This window comes from Schistocerca cancellata, chromosome 10 (genome assembly GCF_023864275.1).
Source record: "Schistocerca cancellata isolate TAMUIC-IGC-003103 chromosome 10, iqSchCanc2.1, whole genome shotgun sequence".
NCBI lineage: Eukaryota > Metazoa > Arthropoda > Insecta > Orthoptera > Acrididae > Schistocerca > Schistocerca cancellata.
The window spans coordinates 205,458,034-205,483,681 of NC_064635.1; the positions used below are offsets into that span (position 1 = coordinate 205,458,034).

Consider the following 25,648-nt stretch of genomic DNA (forward strand, 5'->3'; position numbering starts at 1 on the left):
TGTTATTTCGGTAATTACGAGGGTCGTTCAATAAGTAATGCCCACATTTTTTAAGAAATGTGTGTGTGAATTCCTAAGGGACCAAACTAGTTCAAATGGCTCTGAGCACTATGCGATTTAACTTCTGAGGTCATCAGTCGCCTAGAACTTAGAACTAATTAACCTAACTAACCTAAGGACATCACACACATCAATGCCCGAGGCAGGATTCGGACCTGCGACCGTAGCGGTCGCTTGGTTCCAGACTGTAGCGCCTAGAATCGCACGGCCAATCCAGCCGGCTAGGGACCAAACTGCTGAGGTCATCGGTCCCTAGACTTACGCACTACTTTAACTTACGCTACGGACAACACACAAACCCATGCCAGAGGGAGGACTGGAACACCCAGCGGCAGGGGGCGCAATTCGTGACATGGCGCCTCACGCCGCGCGGCCTTTTTTTTTTTTTTTTTTTTTTTTTTTAAGCCGTTAATATACACAGACAAACGTCCTGGTTGGTACTTCACATCTGATATTTGTTTTCTGCACCGGTGGAGTTTCCAATCGTTCTGGCAGATGGCAGAGCCGTAGTACATGGTCAAAATGGCGTCTATATACGACTCACGTTACAAGCAGGGTGCTGTTATTGAATTCTTCTGTGCAGAAAAAGGAACCATGATGAACATCTATAAACCTTTGTGTGCAGTGTATGGCGATGCTGCAATTGATAGTATTACAGTACCGGCACATCACAACTCGACAATTGACTCTACAGTTGTTGATCAGCTTTCGAAGTGCAATGATCGAGACTCTCGGATATTCAAAGAGGTGCTCGCGATGGGTTCCACGAACGCTCACAGCGGACCACAAGATTCAAAGATTTCATCTGAATTGTTGGAGCGTTTTGAGACGGACGGAGAGGCCTTTCTGTCACGGATCGTTACGGGGGACGAAAGCTGGGTGCACCACTTTGCGCCGGAAACAAAAAGGCAGTCCATGGAGTGGCTTCATCCTCGTTCACCACAAAAGACGAAATTAAAGAAAACCCACTCTCCCGGAAAAGTCATGGTGACAGTCTTCTGGGACTGTGACGGCGTCATTCACGTGGATGTGACGCCAAGAGGGTCAACATTCAATTCAGAGCCATATTGAAGTCTCTGAATAAACTCTAGAACCGTTTCAGACGTGTTCGATCGGACAAGAATCCAGCAGAAATCTTGCTGCAACACGATAATGCACACCCACACCCAAGTCTGAGAACCCGAGAACACACCGCCACATTGGGTTGGACATAATTGCCTCGTCCACTCTACAGTCCAGACATGGTACCGGCGGACTTCCATCTCTTTGGGCCGTTTACACATTCTCCACGGCGAACACACTTTGAAGATGAGGGCAGTGTCAGTCGTGCAGTGAAAACATGACTACGCCAACAGGACAAGAGCTTTTACCAGCAGGAAATACATGACCTTTCACAACGTTGGCGTACGGTCACAGAACGTCATGGAGACTATGTAGCAAAATAGGACGTGGACAAGACATGTCGATGTATATTGCCACCAAATTCTGACTCTTAACAATAAATGTGTTCTCAGAAATAAAGTCTGGGGCATTACTTATTGAACGTGCCTCGTATAAAACATTGTAAATTGACTGGTGGCAGAAAATCAGTTTCTCTGTGGGAAGTAACCCTCCATAGTCACACACTTCCCCCACCTCATACTCTGATGATGTGAGAAGATTTATAGCTGTACTCGCAAAAAAAAAAAAACACCTAACATGCCAGTGGAGTTACACGCTCTTCGTTAATGAGTTCATGAACTTAATCTTGTCCTCCATCAACTTGCACAGTCGCAGTACCTTAACCACCGGTGACCATAAAGCAATTGGCTGGCTGAAAAAGACTTCACGCGACGTACACCTGGGGGCAATGCAGAACACAAATACCTGTCTAGGGAGCTCCTGCGGCCACAGAAGTTTCCGGTAGCTGTTAGCAGGGCGCGCTTACCTGCAACAAAAAGAGAGACACTTTCTTAGAAACGCACCTTTAATACGACAAGAGGCAGAAAAAATGAGAGGGGCTGCAACTTGAAACACACTTCCATCTGTTATAATTTAACCTGAGTGCATATGATTCAAATATTAATACACTGTTATTATTCCCTTTCGTATGAAAATTGACACATATATAGACACAGCGTTATCTGACTCTAAAATAAATGAAACTTTCATAGCGCCACGGAAATATATAAAGGAAGCCTTTAAGATAAATTAAAAAAGATAAATTGCTATCAAGGTCCTAAACCGTCCTAACAAACCCCCTACAAGAATAAATGCTTTTCTCCATGAAGAAGAGACGCGTGCTATGCAGATGTAAATGCACACGGCGTGCCCTACAATTTGAGGACAAGAAAACGCTTCTTAGTGCTGCGACATCTTTAAGCATTCAGTACTGCAGGACGTGACTTGCTAAGTTTTTCTGGAACTCGTAATTATCTTGCCTGTCTGAAGAACTGCACATGAAACGGGAATATAATGTGTCTGCCTGAGGCAATTTAACGCCTTTTTAATTCCGCAGAAGGCAATTCATTTGAATATGTTGCACTTGCAGCGGCACTAACACAATCAGTAAGTGAGTACATTTGTTTATAAGCATAAACGATACTAGTACTGAAAATTACTTCTGGAGTATGGTTGCCACCAGCCCCGAATATTAGGGATTGTCTCCACTCTTCTGTAGCTATACAGTGGCCCTACGTGAGTATGACGAATATGTGTATTCTATTTTCTGCTGCTGGGTCATTCACAAGGTACGTTAGCAAAGCTAGAAGCTTTTCTCAGAAAGTTATTAAGAACCTCTAACAGTTGAAGACAAAAACGGTAGGCATCTCAGCGAACTGGTCATTTCACAAGTAAGGGAACCGATTTTTTCGTTTGCCTACACAGTGACCCACGTCTTGTTCAAATGGCTCTGAGCACTATGGGACTTAACTTCTGAGGTCATCAGTCCCCTAGAACTTAGAACTACTTAAACCTAAGTAACCTAAGGACATCACACACATCCATGCCCGAGGCAGGATTCGAACCTGCAACCGTAGCGGTCGCGCTGTTCCAGACCGAAGCGCCTAGAACCGCTCGGCCACAGCGGCCGGCATCCACGTCTTGTCACAGTCGTTTAATACAGTCTTTCTCCTTCTCAATAATGGTCAGACTGTTAATCATCGGAAACTTACTACTCAAAGCATTCACGCACCGAATGACAGTGGCAGTAAAAGCTGTTGCAGACAAGGAGAAATGTAGAACACGCACAGGTTGTTCCAAATATGACAAAATGTACGTCCGAGTCAGGTCGACGCGTGTACGGGCTTTGGCGAGCACGAGGCTAAACCTCCCATCCGTAACTATCTACAGCTGTATCTACACTCGAAGGCCAAGACAGAGGGAAGTTCTGACTTTACCAGTAGTTAGGGCTTCTACCCTTTGCATTCACGTACGGGACGCTAGAGACGGACGACTGCCCGGACTCCTCTGTGCGCGCTGTAACTAGGCTGGTCTTGACTACACTGTCCTCACAGGAACCATACGTCGCGAACTCTACTGCATTCCTGCATTCCTCACTTAATACTTTTTTAGTCTACTCATTAGTTATTGCAAAAACCGTGACTAAAAAAACACGATAAAGCTACATCATTGTTTCAAACATCTAATTTTTTTTTCAAATTTCTAAAAACTGTGCTAGTACTGCGTGCGCAATACCCCATACAGTTAGTTTCACAAGAAAGTGTATGTCGTTATCAGTACGAAATAAAAGACACTATCATAAATACATGTTTACGTGAAACATATGTTTTTGCTAATTGAACCATTACGTAATAGTTAATCCAATCGTCGCCATTATCGATTATAGCTTGGTACCTTTTTGGCATGCTTTCCACGAGATTTTCTGCGTATTCTCTCGCTAGCGATCTCCATATCGTACTGATTTGATATGACTGCTACTTCAAAGGATATTGTAGCGATGCAAGGGGCACCAAATCTGTTATAAAAGTCAGTAAATTGCTCAATGGACAGTATTTATCAGTACAGGCATTTCGTTCATTCCAAGCAAGTGTCGATTCGTGACGTCATCGTCCAGGCACGAGTTGACTGTTACCTGAATCCATTTTATCGAACTGATAATTTCTCTCAGGCGATAAAATTTTACTGATTATCAAATACAAGTTCCTGAAGTCTATTCAGGATCGGAAATGTTCCATTAGTAATTACATGCCATAATTTATTTGTTTAATATAAAGGTGTTTCGAATTTTGTATGAATAAAAAAGTGTGAATTTATGCGCGGCTTCTACTCAAAGACGAGTTATCACAGAGTGCTGAAAGTGCGCGTGTAGAGTTCGCTTACCTATCTGGTGAATTTTATTTTGTGAGCTTGACCCGAGTGGAGAGTAAATCCAATTTCATTTAAACTTTACGTGAGATAGACACATCACGTTATTACAAAAGAGTCGTTTAGCCCATTAGGGGAAACTGAAACCTGAGCGCTCGATTTGAAATACGTCACACGCCAGTGCGTGATCGAGTTGTCCAGTAAATCGAGTACAATAGTTGCAAATGCGTTCGGACTTAATGCACCAAGTTGTAAATTAATTTAGAGACAAGTGCTGATTTTGACAAAAAATGAACCGAAAGTTCATTCAAAATATCGATGTCCAGTTTTAATTGAGACACGTATCACCTTGTTGATTAGTTGCCTAGCAAATACTGTAAAGCAGTTTAATTAATTAATGAGAACAATTTGCAGCGTAGTAAGAACGATGACGTACACAAAATGTTACATGAAGCTGCTGATCGCATGAGAGTGTTGTTCTTTCCGTAAATGCAAATAAACCGGCAGGTTCAAAAGTTAATAATAGTAACTGTTGTGTAACTTCATTGATTGTCCTACATCACTACGGAACTTGTTGTATCATGTCTCTTTACAAGAGATCTCAAGAAGCCGGGATAAACAAGAACAAGAAAAAGACTAAATAGGACGCATCGGTATAATATACTGGCTTTCCTCTAAGCTTTATCGTAATATACGATCAATCATTCTCAATCGGATTTGCGGGCCAGTATATTGTGGCCACCCCACTGTCTTTTTTTCTACGCTGTACGGATACGGACACGGCTGCGATGTTTCTGATCGTTACCCTCTTGAAGCCTCCAGTTTCCCTCGTTCGAACCAAATAACTTCTTAGCGGACCTCAAAAGGCATTTTTGATACATATTGCACTTTTTTCAGGGCTTAAATTGGCTGTAAATATACTGACAAAACTATACATTCGACTCTCACACTGTTTGTCTATGCACTGTGCAAAAGCGCACTGATTACAAATTCAGGACCGCTACCTTTGATGTCGCTGCGGACGTCACATTTAAAATTATGGCGTACACTTTCTTCTGGAACTGACTGTATTAATAAAATTATTTGCTCTTTTGATTTCAGATAAAATATGCAGACTGCGCGACTTCCATCATGGAGACACCTCATTTTGGGCAGACCAACTTTAATTTCTGGGATGAGGGGCATAATTATGAATGAATTTCTTTAAAAAGTATCAACAATTACTGCGCACAAAAATGTACGCCGATTTCCTCATTAGCTTTTCAGAAAAAATTGTAATAACAGCTTACTTTACAGACTGCCTGAGCAGAATGGGCCCGTAACATTATCGCGGCCTTGGGCTCTCGGTATCCGCGCCTCCCCAGCCACCCACACTCCCGTGTTCAGAGGTGGAAGGCGCCAGCCGCGCTACGGAGTCCCGTGCTGTCCCGGGAAGTTCTATTTCTGACCGTCTCCTCAGCAGCAGCAGCAGCAGCAGCAGCAGCAGCCTGTCCTTGCCTCTGTGCCCGACTACGTCCTCACCTTACCGAGACGAGAAGCCCAAAACAATTGCGGCTCAATACCGTACACGCACTGACGGAGAAATCGCGGATCGACGAAAAAGTACGTTCCAAATGAGAAGTTGACAATCGCTAATGAGCTTATAATTAAATTTTCTCGAGACATTTCAGTCTCATATTTATCTACGATAATGATGGACGCCGAATAAATGAATTAAAATTTTTGCCGCAGCCGAGACTTCAACCCAGGTCTCCTTTGCTTACTAGGAATGCTGACCGTTACGCCACCGCAGCACTATGGCTAACACTACTCCACAGACTACCGAAGTCGAACGCCCTCCGTAACACGAACTTCAGCTCATATCTTCAGCTTATTTTCCCCCAAATCATCACAATTGCCAGGTCTCTCCGGCATTGGAATAACACCTCAGCGTTGGACGTAACTGAAGTTTACGTTAGGGAGGGCATTGGACTTGGGTAGTCTACATCTACGTGCATTGCAGTAATGTTGGCCACAGTGCGGCGGTGGTGTTATGATCAGCGTTCCTACCTAGTAAGCAAAGGAGACGCGGGTTCAAGCCCTGGCTGTAGCAAAAATTTTATTTCATTTATTCGGCGTTCATCATTATCATAAACACCAATGAGCTAAAACATTTTAGCAACTGACCATATTGACTGTTGGGGCCAATTTTAGTGCCCGATTCGACCCTCCAGCTTTGATCAATGATGTCATACCTAAGGCAAAGACGCTACAAAGAGACAATCTTTGAAATCACCTGATAATATTTTTAAACGAACGAATTTAGAATACGATAAATTTACAATCACAGTTCACGTGATTAATTGCGAATTGTATCAAAAAGAATTGACGGTAACGAAAACAAATTACATCAGAAAAAGAGAACTATACATCTATTACTATAAATATATATGCATATACAGTTTCCAATTCGAATCATTCCCGGGTTAGTTACTTAGATCGTTCAGATGTATGCAGCGAAATGTAATACGATTTCTGCATTTGTAATTGCTATGAAAAAGTGACTAATATCGGAATCGGTAATTAAAATTACTGTGTGCAGGTCAACTGTAGTTATTGCTTTTTCTTAACTTTTTATTTGTGTATTATTTTGTATTTATGTATACGTTTGTTTTTACATTTCACGCTACTGTTTCATATACCTTGTTATTTATTTCATTTTCCTGTTATGTTACATTTTGGTTTCTCCCCTCCCACAACTGCCACTTTCCCGCGGTACTCCCGTTACATTCGTTAACTTTTGTTACAAATTAACGCTGTTTTATAATATTACGATACCACCAAGCGTAATAATGTAATGCAATTTAAACGTACTCTGTGCTTTTCTTACTTCAGACTGAAAAGTCAAACTGGTACAGCTGGCTAATATCGTGTAGGGCCCCAGCGAGCACGCAGGAGTGCCGCAACACGACGTGGCATGGACTCGACTAATGTCTGAAGTAGTGCTGGAGGGAACTGAAACCATGAACTCTGCTGGGCTTTCCGTACATCTGTAAGACTACTTGTAAGTGGAGATCACTTCTGAACAGCACGTTGCAAGGCATCCCAGATACGCTCAATAATGTTAATGTCAGGGTAGTTTGGCAACCAGCGGAGGTGTTTAAAATCGGAGGAGTGTTCCTGGAGCCAGTCTGGACGTATGGGTTGTCACCTGCGAGAGTCGTACCTAGACGTATCAGGAGTCCCGTGCCACTCCAACGGCACAGCCCCGCATCATTACAGAGCCGCCCCCAGCTTGAACAGTCCCCTGCAGACATGCAGGTCCATGGATTCATGAGGTTGTCTCCATACCCGTACACGTCCATCCGCTCGATGCAATTTGAAACGAGACTCGTTCGACCAGGCAACGTGTTTCCACTCATCCACAGTCCAATGTCGGTGTTGACGGGCCCAGGAGAGGCGTAAGGCTTTGCGTCATGCAATCATCAACGGTACAGGAGTGGGCCTTCGGCCTTGAAAACCGATATCGATGATGTTTCGTTGAATGGTTCGCACTATGACACTTGATGGCCCAGCACTGAAATATGCAGCAATTTGCGGAAAGGTCGCACTTCTGTCACGTTAAACGATACGGTTCAGTCGTCGTTGGTCCCGTTCTTGAAGGATCTTTTTCCGGCCGCAGCGATGTAGGAGATTTGCTATTTAACCGGATTCCTGATATTAGCGATACACTTGTGAAATGGTGGTACGGGAAATTTCCCGCTTCATCGGCACCTCGGAGATGTTGTGTCCCATAGCTCGTCCGGTAACTATAACATCACGTTCAAACTCACTGATATCTTGATAACCCACCATTGTAGCAGCAGTAACCGATGTAACAAATGCGCCAGACACTTGTCTGATAAAGGCGTTGCCGACCGCAGCGCCATATTCTGCCTGTCTACATATCTCTGTAGTTGAATACGGATGCCTATATCACTGTCTTTGCAGCTTCAGTGTATATTTGTCTGTTTCGTGATTTTTTTTTCCTCTTATTTCTTTCCGTTACCTTCCATTCATATCGATGCAATTCATGGCTACGTAAACAATCGCGTGAACTGTGATTTAATTTTATAATATAGTACAGTCCTTTGTTTACGAATATCATCCTCCTGCTTTCAAAAATTCTCTCTATGTGGTGTACTTTTGTCTGGAGTGACGTCATTGCTCAAAGCCGTCGAGTGGAATCGGACATTAGAATTTATCCGAATGTCGCGTGGTGGCGTTGTGGGCACGTGTCGCGGTGAGGAAAGAATATAAGCCGATCAGAGACGCATTCGAAATCATTCTAGAGACGACACGGACCGCAAATCGAAGAACACGCCGACATAAGCGACTTTGACGAAGGGCAGACTTTCACGGCTCAGCACATGAGAACGAGCGCGAGGAAAACGGCAAAGCTGGTCGGCCGTTCGCGTGTGGCCGTCGTCAGCGTGAATGAGGGGGATTGAATGACGCTGAAACCAGCAGCAGCTGTGGGCGGCAAGGTGTTGGACGTACACATCTCATCTCATCAGAGGCCTGCCCACTCTGTAAAAGAAAAGATGCGCGGCGATCTGTGTCAGACCTGACGACGGAATAGAATGCTGGGGCCGACAAGTGTTTCGAGGAGGAAGAGGAAGAGATTACTGTTTAGCACCCTCTCGACAACGAGCCTGTTAAGGCACAAGCTCGGATTAGGGAAGGACGGGGAAGGAAATCGACTGTGCTCTTTCAAAGGAACCATCCATGCATTTGCCTTAAGCGATTTAGGGAAATCACGGAAAGCCTGAATAAGGATTGTCGGACACGGATTTGAAGCATCGTCATCCCGAATGCGAGTCCAGTGTAAGTGTTCCGCAACACACCGTTCAGCGCACATTATTTTTAACACTATCTGGTACCCGCTCGCAAACAGTTTTCGTTTGACTGGTTTCTTGCTTTTTTTGTTTTGTTTTCATCTGGAACATTTGACAAGGACGAAATACTTTGTTATAAAATAACATATGATCTGGAGTTGAAATATAAATAAAATTTGGTTGTTTAAAGAAGAGTGTAACAAAACAAGAAGTGTGTAACAAAAAAAGAAGTGTGTAACAAAAAAAGAAGTGTGTAACAAAAAAAGAAGTGTGTAACAAAAAAAGAAGTGTGTAACAAAAAAAGAAGTGTGTAACAAAAAAAGAAGTGTGTAACAAAAAAAGAAGTGTGTAACAAAAAAAGAAGTGTGTAACAAAAAAAGAAGTGTGTAACAAAAAAAGAAGTGTGTAACAAAAAAAGAAGTGTGTAACAAAAAAAGAAGTGTGTAACAAAAAAAGAAGTGTGTAACAAAAAAGAAGTGTGTAACAAAAAAGAAGTGTGTAAAAAAAAAAGAAGTGTGTAAAAAAAAGAAGACAGGACAGAACTGAGACATGTGAGCGCCATCACCGATTGTGACATGCAGTGAACACACTGGAATGGCTTCTTCGACTTGTTGACCGCCAGTCATTATAAAATAGTTTACAGTTAGTAGTAGATAAATGGTACTGCTAATATTATGCATTAACATTACATATCCATCAACGTACAACACACTATAAATTATTGGCTAGATTGCCTGCACCTTACTCTGCATTCACTCTAGCATTTGCTATCGTTTACCATTATTTGACTGATATGTACAACTAGCCAGTGCATTTCGGCATGTTGTCTCTGATTCGTAAGTCTGTGTGTCTTACTTTTCGTTAGATCTCATCTTCTTTCTCCTCCTGTTGCTCTCCAGCGCCACCGTTGTCCCTGTCACAGTGGGTGTCGCTATCCACCCTCTGGAGACTGCTGTTACGTTGCGTATACGCATGTCTGTTATGCAGTGTCTGGGTGCACTCTTCATGTGCTTTTTTTGAAATATTGTCTGGTAATGCATGTAATTGCGCCAATTTTTCTTCGTCTCTTATAACTGTGTATATATGTATTTGTGTGTATGTGTATTCCAAGCGTAGTTCAAAGTGTGTGAAATCTTATGGGGAATCCGTACCATCTCTTATCCTAAATGGAACAAATATTAACTTCTCTCCCTCAACAAAGAGTTTGGGAGTAATAATAGATGAAAATCTAAATTCGACAGAGCACGTAACTGCAGTGTGCAAAAAAGCATCAGCATCCCTTCATGTCCTACAAAAATATAAAAAACTCTTCCCTTTCGATCTGAAAAAGAAATTAGTACAAACGCTTATACTCTCAATCATTGACTACAGCGATATTATCCTACAAGGCCTCTCTTAGAAAAATTCCCGACGTCTAGAATTGGTCATAATTGCCTGCATCCGATATATCTGTGACGTTCGACTTTTTGATCACATTTCACCAGCATATGCAAAATTGTCCTGGCTGCGTGCAGACAAACGCAGAGATTTCCATACACTCTGTCTCATCTACTGCCTTATAAATGTACACTGTCCCTCATATCTCTCCTCGTCCCTAACGCTCATGTCGGAACAACATGAGAGAAACACACGTTCCCATTATAATAAAATCCTCTCCGTTCCACTGCATCGCTCAGTCACCTTCTCCAGGTCCTTTACACTAGCGGGAACCCGACTCTGGAATAACCTCCCTCGTTATGTTAGAGAACTTAAAAACATGTCCGGCTTCAAAAAAACAGTTAATGACGTATCTACTTAAGCAACAGTAATGCCTTCCTCTGTACATGAATGCACTTCACCTCATTACTTCCCTCTTTCCCCCTCCTTAAATCTCCCTTCCCCAAAACTCGCTATACTAGTAAACATCTACTTTACACACCAAGATATTAATGTTCATCTGCACAAGCCTCCGCCGCTATTGCCAATCTTTCTCATGTTTGTAATTATCATTTGATTTTTTTTACTGTTATTATTACTGCTTTTATCATATTCTGTATATATAGCACCTGTTGTAAAAATACTGCCAGCATTTACTTCATTACGTCTTAGTCACTACTCTTTATTCATATTGTCACTAGAGTAAGCTACTTTTCTCATTTAAACTATGGTCATGATGTAACTCTGATGTGTGAAATGCTGCGTGTGTGGAACACCGGTCTGATGTAAGAGGGGACCTGATGGCCCTAGTCTGATCAGGTTAAACAAATAAATAAATAATAAATTTACTGCTAAGGTCATCAGTCCCTAAGGGTACACACTACTAAACCTAAGTTATCCGTCGCTGCGGACTGATGGGCTGAATGACGAACAGAGGAAAGGCTTGGCAACGCTACTGGCAGCTCAGAGTAACATCGCGCGTTTCCGCAGAGGAGCACCGGAAACTGGGCCTGACTACTGCTCTTCTCTGTCATCCATACTGCACCAAAATGTCATACTCATACCGTCTGATATAACAATGAAAACAAACACAATAAAAGTATTTTTCGAAGTTTTGGTAGAGCCGGGATGCTCTGGCCCTTACGAACGAGTGGCCCCAGCATTCACGTGAGTTCACTGCTGGGATTCCAGTTCGGTTTTACAGAGAGTACTCTACTGCATTGGCTCCTTGCTTAGTTTGCATTTATCGCGAATCTCTTGCCCAACGAAAAAGTCCCGAGCGACTGGAAAAAAGCGCAGGTGACGCCTGTATACAAGAAGGGTAGAAGGACGAATTCTCAAAATTACAGACCAATATGCTTAACATCGGTTTGTTGCAGGGTTCTCGAACATATTCTCAGTTGGAATATAATGAATTTCCTTGAGACAGAGAAGTTGCTGTCCATGCATCAGCACGGCTTTAGAAAGCATCGCTCCTGCCAAACGCAACTCGCCCTTTTTGCACATGATATCTTGCGAACCATGGATGAAGGGTATCAGACGGATGCCATATTCCTTGACTTCCGGAAAGCGTTTCACTCGGTGCCCCACTGCAGACTCCTAACTAAGGTACGAGCATATGGGATTGGTTCCCAAGTATGTGAGTATCTCGAAGACTTCTTAAGTAATAGAACCCAGTACGTTGTCCTCGATGGTGAGTGTTCATCGGAGGTGAGGGTATCATCTGGAGTGCCCAGGGAAGTGTGGTAGGTCCACTGTTGTTTTCTATCTACATAAATGAGCTTTTGGATAGGGTGGATAGCAACGTGCGGCTGTTTGCTGATGATGCTGTGGTGTTCGGGAAGGTGTCGTCGTTGAGTGACTGTAGGAGAATACAAGATGACTTGGACAGGATTTGTGATTGGTGTAAAGAATGACAGCTAACTCTGAATATAGATAAATGTAAATTAATGCAGATGAATAGGAAAAAGAATCCCGTTATGTTTGAATACTCCATTAGTAGTATAGAGCTTGACACAGTCACGTCGATTAAATAGTTGGGCGTAACATTGCAGAGCGATATGAAGTGGGACAAGCATGTAATGGCAGTTGTGAGGAAAGCCGATAGTCGTCTTCGGTTCATTGGTAGAATTTTGGGAAGATGTGGTTCATCTGTGAAGGAGACTGCTTATAAAACACTAATACGACCTATTCTTGAGTACTGCTCGAGCATTTGGGATCCCTATCAGGTCGGATTGAGGGAGGACATAGAAGCAATTCAGAGGCGGGCTGCTAGATTTGTTACTGGTAGGTTTTATCATCACGCGAGTGTTACGGAAATGCTTCAGAAACTCGGGTGGGAGTCTCTGGAGGAAAGGAGGCGTTCTCTTCGTGAATCGCTACTGAGGAAATTTAGAGAACCAGCATTTGAAGCTGACTGCAGTACAATTTTACTGCCGCCAACTTATATTTCGCGGGAGGACGACAAAGATAAGACAAGAGAGATTAGGCCTAGTACAGAGGCATATAGGCAGTCATTTTTCCCTTGTTCTGTTTGGGAGTGGAACGGCGAGAGAAGATGCTAGTTGTGGTACGAGGTACCCTTCGCCACGCACCGTATGGTGGATTGCGGAGTATGTATGTACGAGGTAGATTCAAGTTCTAAGGCCCCGAAATCGCTGAAACTGGCGTTACTTCTCGACGTAATCGCCCTGCAGACGTACACATTTTTCACACCGCTGACGCCATGATTCCATGGCAGCGGCGAAGGCTTCTTTAGGAGTCTGTTTTGACCACTGGAAAATCGCTGAGGCAATAGCAGCACGGCTGGTGAATGTGCGGCCACGGAGAGTGTCTTTCATTGTTGGAAAAAGCCAAAAGTCACTAGGAGCCAGGTCAGGTGAGTAGGGAGCATGAGGAATCACTTCAAAGTTGTTACCACGAAGAAACTGGTGCGTAACGTTAGCTCGATGTGCGGATGCGTTGTCTTGCTGAAACAGCACACGGGCAGCCCTTCCCGGACGTTTTTGTTGCAGTGCAGGAAGGAATTTGTTCTTCAAAACATTTTCGTAGGATGCACCTGTTACCGTAGTGCCCTTTGGAACGCAATGGGGAAGGATTACGCCCTCGCTGTCCCAGAACATGGACACCATTTTTTCAGCACTGGCGGTTACCCGAAATTTTTTTGGTGGCGGTGAGTCTGTGTGCTTCCATTGAGCTGACTGGCGCTTTGTTTCTGGATTGAAAAATGGCATCCACGTCTCATCCATTGTCACAACCGACGAAAAGAAAGTCCCATTCGTGCTGTCGTTGCACGTCAACATTGCTCGGCAACATGCCACACGGGCAGCCATGTGGTCGTCCGTCAGCATGGTCGTCAGCAGGTCGTCATGCAGGATTGTGTGCACAGAACCCACAGAAATACCAACTCTGGAGGCGATCTGTTCAACAGTCATTCGGCGATCCCCCAAAACAATTCTCTCCACTTTCTCGATCGTGTCGTCAGACGGGCTTGTGCGAGCCCGAGGTTGTTTCGGTTTGTTGTCACACGATGTTCTGCCTTCATTAAACTGTCGCACCCACGAACGCACTTTCAACACATCCATAACTCCATCACCACATGTCTCCTTCAACTGTCGATGAATTTCAATTGGTTTCACACCACACAAATTCAGAGAACGAATGATTGCACGCTGTTCAAGTAAGGAAAACGTCGCCATTTTAAGTATTTAAAACAGTTCTCATTCTCGCCGCTGGCGGTAAATTCCATCTGCCGTACGGTGCTGCCATCTCTGGGACGCATTGACAATGAACGCGGCCTCATTTTAAAACAATGCGCATGTTTCTATCTCTTTTCAGTCCGGAGAAAAAAAATCGGAGGCCTTAGAACTTGAATGCACCTCGTAGATGTAGATGTACAGTTGACTCGATGGAAATCACGTGGAAGGCGGCGAGGATGGCCCGTCGGTCAGAGGGCCGGTCCCCTGTGCTGTAGCGTGCGCCGTGGGCCCCCCGCTCGCTGGGACGTGACCTGCTTCGGCGCCAATTGGGCCGCTTTAGCCGGGCGCGCGATTCGCAGAAGGCAGGCAGGAGCGGGCGGCCGCGGCTCCCGTGCCGGGGCGCGCCTGTACTGCGCGCGCTCGCCATGAATTATTCAGCAGGCCCGCGCTGCAAACAAACGGCAACGGCCGGCCGACCCGAGCCGTGTTTTCGACGCCCGGCGTCAAACAGCGCCGCCACCTGCTGCGGTGCTCGCCTCACCGCAACTCCGCTCCCGACACGGTCGCCACTCCACACCGCCACCCAACACCTTCACTTATTTGTGGTAAGTAATGCGGCAATCAAATCCGAAAGAAAGAATGATAGCTGGCGAGTTTAGATTGTTGCGAGTTCGCGCTTATTCTGCGAACCGACGTCATGCAATACCGACAACCAATGAGCGTTCAGTAGCTACTGTTCTGGACGCTCCGGTGCGAACTGGGCTGCCATCTGTACTGGCGGGATTGAAGCCGTGAGGACGGGGCGTGAGTCGTGCTTGAGGTGCCTGACACCAGAGAACACCGCCTGCAGTGTATTGCCAGTTAATGGCGGCTCTCATCACGCGAACTACGCCGGCGCACGTCTCTGTTGATAGTGTCAATGTACCGGATTTTAAATATTTCCCACGCGCAAAACACAATACTGCTGTGTGGTTGTTGGGCCACACTGTTTACGCCCTTATCGACCGGCGAATCCACGATGGATTCACCTTTTTGACTTACATTTGGGAAGAATATGCTAAGATCAAAAACAATGAAAAACACCATGAATACTTTGCCAGTTTCTTATCAGCTGCATTGCATCATGCGTATGCGAAACAACTTCAAAATGTGTACGAACTCCTCTCAATTTCTGCCAATTGTCCATTTAGTATCGCAATTGAGCTTTGATAATACGTATACTGAATCTCAATCTTGGGTCTTACATGTTCGTCTAGCAAAAATAAGTATAGATATATAGTTAGCGTCAGGTGATGAAATATAACCAGTCTCCATGTATCGGTCTATCTTTGTTATATGCCTACCTATAAACTAGTATATGATCATATTAGGGAAAAAAAAGGAAAAAAAACGAAGAAAGTTGGGGAGAGAGAGAGAGAGAGAGAGAGAGAGAGACTGAGTAATAGGTTGCGGTTCCACTTTAAGAATTATTAATAAAAGAAAAAGCAAAGGAAGAAAAAAAAAAGAAATATAAAAGAAAAGAAAAAAGGAAAAAGAAAATACACCGGTTTTCGTCCGATCACCGAAGTTAAGCAACATCGTGCCCGGTTAGTACTTGGATGGGTGACCGCTCTATCTCATTTTTTAGTTTTTACGTCACTACACCTGCCAGCCCGCTTTTTCATACAAACTTTCAGGTGCGACAAAGATGCTTAAACAAGCATTTTTAGCTACTGTATTAAACGGAAGATACGAAATTACGGTACTGAACTCAGTTTGAGAAAGAATGCGTGAAGGAAGAGTGTTAGTAATTCCTCGAAAATAACGAAACACTATGAATCGGCAGACGCGAAAAAAGAAAGAAAAAACAAAAAAAGAGAAAAAAAAGAAAAAAGTAGCTCAGTCGGTAGAGCACTTGCCCGCGAAAGGAAAAGGTCCCGAGTTCGAGTCTCGGTCCGTCACACAGTTTTAATCCGCCAGGGAGTTTCATATCAGCGCACACTCCGCTGTAGAGTGAAAATCTCACTCTATTATACATTATTTCGGGGAACGTCCTCTATACTCTGAGAACAATAAAGTGCGTGAAAATATTTCACTTATGATTTTTTTTCTAGTATTCATTATACATAAATCACAAAAAGACCACAGAAGCTGATCGTAATTTTGCCTGTAACGGTTGGCTCAGTAACTGAATCACGAACTGAGTGCTGGTTTATGAACACAACCATCCTCAAATCTTCAATAAATTTAAAAACCAGTGCTCACTTCGACCATCTTGTTAACGTTCTTGAATATTTAAAACCGCAAAAACTCAATTCAAATATTCATCGTCTTTAGGGGAAAACTGGATTATTAAAGAAATATATACTTTTGGAGGTTCTGCAGAATTTTACACTGCACAAAAATTGCAACAAATATTTAATAAGACAAATGTTGATTTTACAGATTTTTGGAAATACTGACTGCGAATGTGCTGTGAAACTGTTTAGTAGTGACAGTTATTTGTGTAATACTACTGAAAGGAACAATAAATATCTACTTAAATAAAGTAGTTAAGCAAAATAATTGATACTTTATTTTGATCCGATGTTCTTTTTTCCCTACTTCTTAACATCCCACACACTTCATTTTCTAAAATAAAAAAAAAGCGGGGCTAGCCCTAAGTGTGAATGTACACTACTGACCATTAAAATTGATACACCACGTAGATGACGTGCTACAGACGCGAAATTTAACCGACAGGAAGAAGATGCTGTGATATGCAATTGATTAGCTTCTCAGAGCATTCACTCAAGGTTGGTGCTGGTGGCGACACCTACAACGTGCTCACATGAGGAAACTTTCCAACCGATTTCTCATACACAAACAGCAGTTGACCGGCGTTGCCTGGTGAAACGTTGTGATGCCTCGTATAAAGAGGAGAAATGCGTACCATAACGTTTCCGACTTTGATAAAGATAGGATTGTAGCCTATCGCGATTGCCGTTTATCGAGATCCAATGGCTGTTAGCAGAATATGGAATCGGTGGGTTCAGAAGGGTAATACGGAACGCCGTGCTGGATCCCAACGGCCTCGTATCACTAGCAGTCGAGATGACAGGTATCTTATCCACATGGCTGTAACGGATTATGCAGCCACGTCTCGATCCCTGAGTCAACAGATGGGGACGTTTGCAAGACAACAACCATCTGCACGAACAGTTCGACGACGTTTGCAGCAACATGGACTATCAGCTCGGAGACCGTGGCTGTGGTTACCCTTGACGCTGCATCACAGACAGGAGCGCCTGCGATTGTGTATTCAACGACGAACCTGGGTGCACCAATGGCAAAACGTCATTTTTTCGGATGAATCCAGGTTCTGTTTACAGCATCCGTGTTTGGCGACATCGCGGTGAACGCACATTGGAAGCGTGTATTCGTCATCGCCACACTGGCGTATCACCCGGCGTGATGGTATGGGGTGCCATTGGTTACACATCTCGGTCACATCTTGTTCGCATTGACGGCACTTTGAACAGTGGACGTTACATTTCAGATGTGTTACGACCCGTGGCTCTACCGTTCATTCTATCCCTGCGAAACCCTACATTTCAGTAGGATAATGCACGACCGCATGTTGCAGGTACTGTACGGTCCTTTCTGGATACAGAAAATGTTCGACTGCTGCCCTGATCAGCACATTCTCCAGATCTCTCGCCAATTGAAAACGTCTGGTCAATGGTGGCCGAGCAACTGGCTCGTCACAATACGCCAGTCATTACTCTTGATGAACTGTGGTATCGTGTTGAAGTTGCATGCGCAGCTGTACCTGTACACGCCATCCAAGCTCTGTCTGACTCAATGCCCAGGCGTATCAAGGCCGTTATTACGACCAGAGGTGGTTGTTCTGGGTACTGATTTCTCAGGATTAATGCACTCAAATTGCGTGGAAAAGGTAATCACATGTCAGTTCTAGTATAATATATCTGTCCGATTAATATCCGTTTATCATCTGCATTTCTTCTTGGTGTAGCAATTTTTTGTCCAGTAGTGTAGTACCCCATCCGAGCATTAAACATGACCGCAGTGAGTTACTTTTTGAATTTTTATTCGAGTTTGCGAGTTGCCATCGCTGATGGTGGAGACAAGCAACAAATCGACTCAACACCGACAAGGTTTGCAGGATGTCATTTCCATGCCTGCTGAGGCAGAAGTTGTGGGGAACAGCTGCCCGATGAGCATTGTATACGAAAGACAGTTATACAGAAGAATGGAAAAGGAAACTGAGGATATAACGATCACTGTGGCTTTAGCAAGGTAAAGTAACCAGATAGCCAGCAGTTCTGAAGCTGCAATTGGTAATGGGACTGATCCGTAACAAAATTCGATAGCAGTTCACGTGATTTGCCGATGTAGGTAAACCTTTCTAGAATGTACAACGGTGCCAAATGTTCGAAATTCTCGCGGAAAAAACGTGTTGAAAAGTGTAAAGATTTCCGCCAATACTGCCAGTCTGTATTTCGAAGAAATGAGAACAGTGATAAAACGTCAAAATTGGGGACCACGAAGTAGATTGAGTTAAAAAATCCTGTTACCTTGGAAACAAAATAACACATGGTGGACGAAGTAACAAGGATATAAAAAGGAGACCTGCACTGACGAAGAGGCCAAAAGAAGTTTATTGGCGTCAAACATCTGCCGTAATTGAAGGAGTGCGTTTGGAGCAGTGTGCGATTTGCAGGGGGGGATGGTGGGGATTTCCCCCCCTCTGCATCAGACCATCCCCTCCTCTGGTTTTAGTTTATGCGTCCCAACCTGGGATGTTTGTTTCCCACGCACTGGAGTAAAATTTTACATATAATTTAAATTTGTGGAGCCGAACACTGAAAGTTTTTAATAAGTCTTAGTATTAATACTATTAAATTTTTCAGTTTTCTATCATCAGAATAAGTACCACTTTTCACAAATGTGCCTCTACTTTTTGAATTCCCCTCGTATATCTGTACCCGTATGTAGATGACTTTGTAAATAAGCTTTACCTATAATGTACTTTTAAAGATGTAACAAGGATTGGCTTTTCTGATAGTGCATACGCATCAATAGTGAGTTTCGGCATTAACATCTATTTATAAATAGCTGTTTAACCATTCGTAACGCCACGGCCCAAGCTAGTAACAAATATAATTCTACTAACCCCCTAAGAGATTCCCCCCCACTGGTAAAAGCACAAATTGCACCCTGGTTTGGAGCACAGTACTGTATGTTCGTCTACTACAGACTGCGGGAAGACCGGAAAATAAAAGAAACGAAGGGTTTCACTTGCTGCTATACAAGGCTGTTGAAAATTAGGTGAATGGATACGAGAGGAAATACGGAGGGTCACCCCAGAATAGAACAAAAAAAGGAACGTACGGAAAACTGTGAAAGGAAGAGGAGATGGGATGATATGAAGTAGACTCAGACATCATTGTATTAGCAGCAGAACATAAAAACTGTAGGGGAAGAAAGAGATTGATATCTAAAAAGAAATTTGATGACATACGTTGGAGGTACTCTTCCGAGATGTAAAGGTTGGAGGAAGACAGGAATTCGTGGTGGGCTGCATCAATCAAACCAGTCTGAAGACGAATGGGAGAGGGGAAAGAGAGAGAGAGAGAGAGAGAGAGAGAGAGAGAGAGAGAGGGGGGGGGGTGGCGTGGGTGGAGAGGGGAGGGAAGAGAGAGACAAGAAATTCATTCCGTTTGGGTCTTTGTGCCCTGGGGATCTCCTGTTGGCTGTGTAACATACTACTCCAGGCTGTACCTTGGGATCATTCTTTTCCCCATTTGGGACACCAGATCAGGTTTCATCTTTCCCTCTGCACTGTAGTGTACATACCCTTACTCACATGAAGAGGGCACTCCGCAAGAAGAGGTGTAACATAATGATGACAGTAGAAGTACATTAAATGCATCAATACATTTCACTGTCGGCTGCAACTTCATTTTCTCGTCCTCTTGACTGTACTGTATACATAAATTGTACTGCCGCCGGCTGACTTCTGTCTCTAGGAATATGTACAGGTTAGTCTCTTGAACTACTGCAGATATTTTAATCTGGTTTTCTGTAACAGATAAGATTGATTCGCGAGGATGGTTCGTGTACATTATCTATAAATGTTTCATTGAAACTGGCTGCACTGACAATGAGATGAATTCGAGTGCGCTGCCAACGTGGAAACGCTGGCACCGCCATCCAGTAGTACAGCCGCCGCAACTCCATACCACGGTGAAGCTTGTGCAGAATCCAAGTCGGGCTTGTGGTCTAGCACGTGGCTGAAAACCAAAGGCGGCGCGTTCAAATCTCGGTCAGAATACGGACTTCTCTGTCTGTTTTTTAACCTACCCATCACATCCCAATGACGAGTACATTCGCCAGAAACGAAGCGTGTTTACAATTCAACGTTGAACTTTAGGTCACCTTTTCCAGCTTAGATAACTGACTAGGGAGACGCAGGTAGCGGAAGTTTCATCCAATTGAAACACTTGGACCAGGACATTGAGCCATAAGAAATTACGAATGCGTGAATCTATTCGTATATACATATACACGTTCTGTCTCTATAGATGTTTCCCGCCTTTTTTTTTTTTTTTTTTTTTTTTTTTTTTTTTTTTTTTTTTTTTTTTTGCTATCTATCTCATCAACAACTGTAGGGATTTTGATAACATTTCGACTGAGATATATAGTGATTCTCGACAAAGATTCGTGTACATAACTCACAAATATCTGGTGCAAATAGGCTGAACCATGACGAAGTACAGTCCCCCGTCGCGCTTTGCTGTCTGTACGTGATGGCTACCCTCAGCAACTGTTGTAGGCATTTTGATAGCCGCGGCCACATGGGAGGCACGTCTCGCATTGTTAGAGGTTTGCTATTGGGCAAACGGCTCACGTCTTTAGGCGCTGCGGTACTCCGTCAAGTGCTATGTGCGCTGCTCAAATGGTTTAGTTTACGAAACTGTATATTCAATTACCTCAAATTATTCTCTGATTTTTAACCTCTGGCAGCGGCTCCTGAACAAACAGACGGCTTTGCCAGACAAGTTGCCTCGGCTGTAGATACTTGATGCTACCTGTGCGAAGCTAGGGTGTGTCGTTGGTATCCAGATAAAGATAGACGTCAACGTCTGATAAAGACGTAACAGCCTGCAGTATTGCCGCGATGGGACACAGAGGAAGTGCTGCTTCTTCCATGCTGTCCGTGCAGTTCACGTGTGTAGTTAGCTGTTTGATTTCGGCTGTTAATAGTCCACTGACGTCTTACATTAACTTCACTTTCCGCCGTATCAGATGTCATCTTAAGAATTTTCGAAGCCCCTTTGACACAAAAGTAGGAAGAGTTTGAATTCAAAGGAAAATGAGACTTTTTCAAGAAATCTAAATCTACGATGAACTTCAACATCTCCAAACTCTTGTCTGAAGTGAACTTATCACTCCGTTGCAGAGCGAAAATTTCATTCTGGAAACACCCCCCACGCTGTGACTAAGTCATGTATGTATAATACCCTTTCTTCTGGGACTGCTGCTCCCTTAAGTTTGACAGTAGACTTTCTGTGAAGTCTGGAAGGTAGAAGACGAGGTACTGGCGGAAGTAAAGCTGTGACGACAGATCGTGAGTCGTGCTTGGGTAGCTCAGTTGGTAGAGCACTTGCCTGCGAACGGCAAAGGTCCCGAGCTCGAGTCTCGGTACGGCACACAGTTTTGATCTTCCAGGGAGGTTCAAATCAGCGCACACTTCGGTGCAGAGTGAAAACTTCATTCTGGAGTATGATAGTTGGGAGCTCCAACGTTGGGCGCGTAATGGGGGCCCCTTAGGAACATGGCTGCCACGAAGCCGGTGTACACTCCGCGTGCGTACCGGGGGAGTCATTCCGGATGTGGAAAGGGTGCTTCCGGATGCCATGAAGAGTACGGGCTGCTGCCAACTGCAGGTGATGGCCCACGTCGGTACCAATGACGTGTGTCTCTTTGGATAGAAGGAGATTCTTTCCGGGTTCGGACGGTTAGCGGAAATGGTAAAGAATAGCAGTCTTGCTTGCGAGATTAAGTGGCAATTGACCCTGGATAAAGAAGAGTGTGAAGTTATTCACATGAGTACTAAAAGAAATCCGCTAATTTCGAATACGCGATAAGTCACACAAATCTGAAGACTGTAAATGCAACTAAATACTTAGGGATTACAATTACAAGTAAGCTGAATTGGAAAGATCACATAGATAATGTTGAGGGTAGAGCAAACAAAAGACTGCGTGCGATTCATTGGCAGAACACTTAGAAGGTGCAACAGGTCTACTAAAAAACTGATTACACCACGCTTGTCCGCCCTATTCTGGCGTATTCTTGTGCGGTGTGGGATCCGCATCAGGAGAGACTGACGGGTAACAACGAAAAAGTTCAAAGAACGGCGGCTCGTTTTGTATTATCGCAAAATAGGGGAGATAGTGCCATAGACATGATACGTGAATTGGAGTGGCAATCATAAAAACGAAGGCGTTTTTCGTTGCGACGAGGTCTTCTCATAAAACTTCAATCACCAGTTTTCTCCTCCGATTGCGAAAACATTGTGTTGGCACCCATCTACATAGGGAGAAATGATCACGATGAAGTAAGAGAAATCAGGTCTCAAGTGCCCGTTTTCCCACGCGCCGTTCGAGGGTGGAACGGTAGAGACAAAATGGTTCAAATGGCTCTGAGCACTATGGGACTCAACTGCTGTGGTCATAAGTCCCCTAGAACTTAGAACTACTTAAACCTAACTAACCTAAGGACATCACACACATCCATGCCCGAGGCAGGATTCGAACCTGCGACCGTAGCGGTCGTGCGGTTCCAGACTGTAGCGCCTTTAACCGCTCGGCCACTCCGGCCGGCCCGGTAGAGACAGCTTGAAGGTGAAACTTCCCGGCAGATTAAAACTGTGTGCCGGACCGAGACTCGAACTCGGGACCTTTGCCTTACGCGGGCAAGTGCTCTACCAACTGAGCTACCCAAGCACGACTCACGACCAGTCCTCACAGCTTGAAGGTGGTTCATTGGACCCTCTTCCAGACACTTAATTGTGAATAGCGGAGTGATCACGTAAATGTAGGTACGTGTCAAGCACACACTTATGCAATATTAAGCAACAGGTAGTGGCATGACGCAACTTCTCGGCCACTGTGGCATTCGCTCCTCGTCTTCAATTTCAACAAATTAGGCCTTAAAATTCTTCCTGAAAAAAAAAAAGGAAAAGATCAAAGGGGTGTGAAGAAACAACAAATTCGAAAAAAAAGTAAGGAACACCGTAATGTCGCACAGGGCAAGATAGGAACTACAGTAAGTACGCGGTGTAGGAATCACTGCCAAGCGATAGCCACGGCGTCTCGACTGCACAGTGTCCAGTCGGCAAACGCGAGACTGCTACCTCAGAGGGTGGGCCTTTAGCTAACTGCAGCCGAATCCGACCGCGGCCTCACCTTTGTTTGGGCTTTTTCTTCGGTGGCTTTCTTTCCGCGGAGCATGACCGGCCTGCGGTGTCTTTGTCTAGCCGGCCGTACAATGGATCCGCTTCCTTTGTACGCAGTGCGTGTATGTGTGCGTGCGGGCTCGCAGTTAACTCTGCCCTGGCAGGACAATGACGCCCCCCTGTGTCCAGCTGGGGCCGCCGGGGTTCGCCTGGGAACCCGGCGACACCGAGTCGGTCCGCGGGTGGCGTGGAAACAACACCGACTCAAAGGAAGGCCTCGGCGCTTGTTCGTGACGTCACGTCAGCCGGGCACGGCGAACGCCAGGTCTGTTGCAGGCGTACTCATAATGGTGGCGTCTCCCTCTCTGACACGGGAAAATGTGAAACTATTGGCGGTAGTTGACCGACACACGTTGTTCTGAGAGATTTCTGCAATCAATTAATTGTGCAATTCATTACACTTCTTAACAAATAGTGTACTCCTGAACTTACATTTCCACCTGTTTTCAGGACTGACATACAGAAACAACTTCATGGTCCAGCAGCAACAGAATTCGTGCTTCTTTACCTTATTTGTAAATGTGAGGAAGTTACGTTTGTACTGGGTTGCTTTTACAAGAAACTGTCAACATACTGGTGCTCTCCTTTAGGTGTCTTGGTTGACTATGGGGTGAGGAGCACTGAACGTTAATGAAATATCTTGCGATTGTACACTGGGGGAGGGGATGGGGGACAGAAGAAGAGGCAGAAGACAGATACTTGTTTTATCAAATAAATTGTTTATCTTATAATGTTTCTCCTTTCAGTTGCAAGAGGGGAATATTTATCTTTTCTAATGTGCATGTTTAAAAAGTTTAAGCTCAGCAGTATTTTCGATGTATGAAGCTATTTTGTTTCCTGTTTAGAATTCCTTTAGTTGAAAACGACTGTAATCTTATGACTGGCAACAGTTGGACATTTACACATGTAAATTAGTTCACATTTCCAGTGATGATGTCAAACGAAAATAAATAAATAAATAAATAAATAAAAGAAACGAGTTAATTGTAAGGGGGTTGGCGTAAGTTTCGATAACAAAATCGATCAAGTAAGTATAGTTACTTGAATGTAAAATTTCCGAAGCTTACAATGGGGGCAAAGCATCTTCTCATATTGATCTACGTTTGTTTCGACAGGATTCAGTAATACAGAACTATGATCTTCAATTGTAGCTTTACGATAGTAAGAAAATCTTTCATCTAAATAAAACTGCAGAATCCAAAACAATACCAAACATTTTGTTCAAAAATAAGAGATTTATAGGGATAAGCACGCCCACGCGTTTCTGCCTGCAACAGACCTGGCGTTCGCCGTGGCTAGCTGACGTGACGTCACCAACAAGCGCCGAGGCCTTCCTTTGAGTCGGTGTAGATAGAACGCGTCTGGGCCGCTTCGTGGCCCCCCTCTCTACCTCCACACTCTAGAAGCGACTGGACAGTGCGTGGTGGGAGGTACACGGTACGAATATAATCGTTTTTCTTTTGTATTCCATTCGTGTATTGATAATCGACTTTCTTTCGTACCTCATTCGCGAATCGAACGGAGGAAAAATGCCTAAGAGCGCTGCCCGTGCCATTAACATGTACGAAACGATGTTCCTTCGGACATGTATGCGAAGGGACATAACTGAGACGGGTGTTACGATTAATCAAGGAAAACCCCCAGTTGGGAAACGGGGCCAAAATTAGTTGGTTACTGTCGAGTTGCAATTTACAATTTCTTTATTGATTACTTCAAACATTAAAAGTGATTTCCTTACCACTTGACCAGGAACAGATCCAAAAGCTAGCAGGCATAAGTGCCTTTTCAAAACAATTTACTTTACAGTT

The 25,648-nt window shown here is 44.1% G+C and overlaps 1 non-coding gene across 1 annotated transcript; it reads right to left on the bottom strand.

The window, feature by feature from the left end:
- Nucleotides 1-23,254: 23,254 nt before the first annotated feature.
- Trnat-cgu (transfer RNA threonine (anticodon CGU)) lies at nt 23,255-23,329 on the bottom strand. Its single transcript has one exon. It is a non-coding gene; the product is annotated as a tRNA-Thr (tRNA).
- Between the last annotated feature and the right edge of the window lie 2,319 nt (nt 23,330-25,648).